This window comes from Rhinopithecus roxellana, chromosome 2 (genome assembly GCF_007565055.1).
Source record: "Rhinopithecus roxellana isolate Shanxi Qingling chromosome 2, ASM756505v1, whole genome shotgun sequence".
In the NCBI taxonomy this organism is placed as follows: Eukaryota; Metazoa; Chordata; class Mammalia; order Primates; family Cercopithecidae; genus Rhinopithecus; species Rhinopithecus roxellana.
The window spans coordinates 128,335,981-128,338,937 of record NC_044550.1 but is presented as its reverse complement, the minus strand read 5'-3'; positions in this window follow the sequence as shown (position 1 = coordinate 128,338,937).

The window sequence follows — 2,957 nt, the reverse complement described above, 5'->3', positions numbered from 1 at the left end:
AGGCAAAATAACCAGCCAGCATCATAATGACAGGATCAAATTCACACATAGCAATATTGACCTTAAATGTAAATGGGCTAAATGACACAATTAAAAGACACTGACTGGCAAATTGGATAGAGTCAAGACCCTTCGGTATATTGTATTAAGGAGACCCATCTCACATGCACAGACACACATAGGCTCAAAATAAAGGGATGGAGGAATTTTTACCAAGCAGATGGAAAGAAAAAAAAAAAAAAAAGCAGGGGTTGCAATCTTAGTCTGATAAAACAGACTTTAAACCAACAAAGATCAAAAAAGAAAGAAGGGCATTACATAATGGCAAAGGGATCAATGCAACAAGAAGAGATGTATATGTACCCAATACAGAAGCACCCAGATTAAAAAGGCAAGTTCCTAGAGACCTACAAAGAGACTTAGACTCCCACACAATAATAGTGGGAGACTTTAACACCCCACTGTCAATATTAGCTCAACTAGACAGAAAATTAACAAGGATATTCAGGACTTGAACTCAGCTCTGGACTAAGCAGACCTAATAGACATCTACAGAACTTTCCACCCCAAATCAACAGAATATACATTCTTCTCAGCACCACATCGCACATAGCCTAAAACTGACCACATAATTGGAAGTAAAACACTCCTCAGCAAATGCAAAAGAATGGAAATCATAACAAACAGTCTCTCAGCCCACAGTTTAATCAAATTAGGACTCAGGATTAAGAAACTCACTCAAAACCATACAACTACATGGAAACTGAACAACCTGTTTCTGAATGACTACTGGGTAAATAACGAAATTAAGGCAGAAATAAATAAGTTCTTTGAAACCAATGAGAACAAAGACACAATGTACCAGAATCTCTGGGACACAGCTAAAGGAGTGTTTAGAGGGAAATTTATAGCACAAAATGCCCACAGGAGAAAGTGGGAAAGATCCAAAATCAACACCCTAACATCACAATGAAAAGAACTAGAGAATCATCAGCAAACAAATTCAAAAACTAGCAGAAGACAAGAAATAGCTAAGATCAGAGCAGAACTGAAGGAGATAGAGACAGATAAAACCCTCCAAAAAAAAAATCAGTGAATCCAGGAGCTGTTTGTTTAAAAAAAAAAAAAAAAAAAAAAAAAAAAAGATTAACAAAATAGACCGCTAGCCATTCTAATAAAGAAGAAAAGAGAGAAGAATCAAATAGACACAATAAAAAATGATAAAGGGGATATCACCACTGATCCCACAGAAATACAAACCACCATCAGAGAATACTATAAACAACTCTATGCAAATAAACTAGAAAACCTAGACTAAATGGATAAATTCCTGGACACATACACCCTCCCAAGACTAAATCAAGAAGAAATCGAATCCCTGAACAGACCAATAACAAGTTCTGAAATTGAGGCAGTAATTAATAGCCTACCAACCAAAAAAAAGCCCGGGACCAGATGGATTCACAGCCAAATTTTACCAAAGGTACAAAGAGGAGCTAGTACCATTCCTTCTGAAACTATTTCAAACAATAAAAAAAGAGAGACTCCTTCCTAACTCATTTTATGAGGCCAACATCATCCTGACACCACAACCTGGCAGAGACACAACAAAAAAAGAATATTACAGGCCAATATCCCTGATGAACATCGATGCGGAAATCCTCAATAAAATACTGGCAAACCGAATCCAGCAGCACTTCAAAAAGCTTATCCACCATGATCAAGTGGGCTTCATCCCTGGGATGCAAGACTGGTTGAACATATGCAAATCAATAAACTTAATCCATCGCATAAACAGAACCAATGACAAAAACCACATGATTATCTCAATAGATGCAGAAAAGGATGTTGATAAAATTCAACACCACTTCATGCTAAAAAACTCTCAATAAACTAGGTATTGGTGGAACATATCTCAAAATAATAAGAACTATTTATGACAAACCGACAGCCAATATCATACTGAATGGGCAAAAGCTGGAAGCATTCCCTTTGAAAACCGGCACAAGACAAGGATGCCCTCTCTCACCACTCCTATTCAATATAGTATTGGAAGTCCTGGCCAGGGCAATCAGGCAAGAGAAAGAAATAAAGGGTATTCAAATAGGAAGAGAGGAAGTCAAAGTGTCTCTGTTTGCAGAGGACATGATTGTATATTTAGAAAACCCATCATCTCAGATCAAAATCTCCTTAAGCTGATAAGCAACTTCAGCAAAGTCTCAGGATACAAAATCAATGTGCAAAAATCACAAGCATTCCTATACACCAATAATAGAGAGTCAAATCATGTGTGAACTCCCATTCACAATTGCTACAAAGAGAATAAAATATCTAGGAATACAACTTACAAGGGATGTAAAGGACCTCTTCAAGGAGAACTACAAACCGCTGCTCAATGAAATAAGAGAGGACACAAACAAATGGAAAAACATTCCATACTTATGGATTGGAAGAAACAATATAATGAAAATGACCCTACTGCCCAAGGTAATTTATAGATTCAATGCTGTCCCCATCAAGCTACCATTGACTTTCTTCATAGAATTAGAAGAAATTACTTTAAATTTCATATAAAATCAAAGAAGAGTCCACATAGCCAAGACAATCCTAAGCAAAAAGAACAAAGCTGGAGGCATCACACTACCTGACTTCAAACTATACTGCAAGGCTACAGTAATGAAAACAGCATGATACTGGTACCAAAACAGATATATAGACCAATGGAACACAACAGAGGCCTCAGAAATAACACCACACATCTACAACCATCTGATCTTTGACAAACCTGACAAAAACAAGCAATGGGGAAAGGATTCCCTATTGAATAAATGTTGTTGGGAAAACTGGCTAGCCATATGCAGAAAACTGAAACTGGACCCCTTCCTTACACTTTACACACAAATTAACTCAAGATGGATTAAAGACTTACATGTAAGACCTAAAACTATAAAAACCCT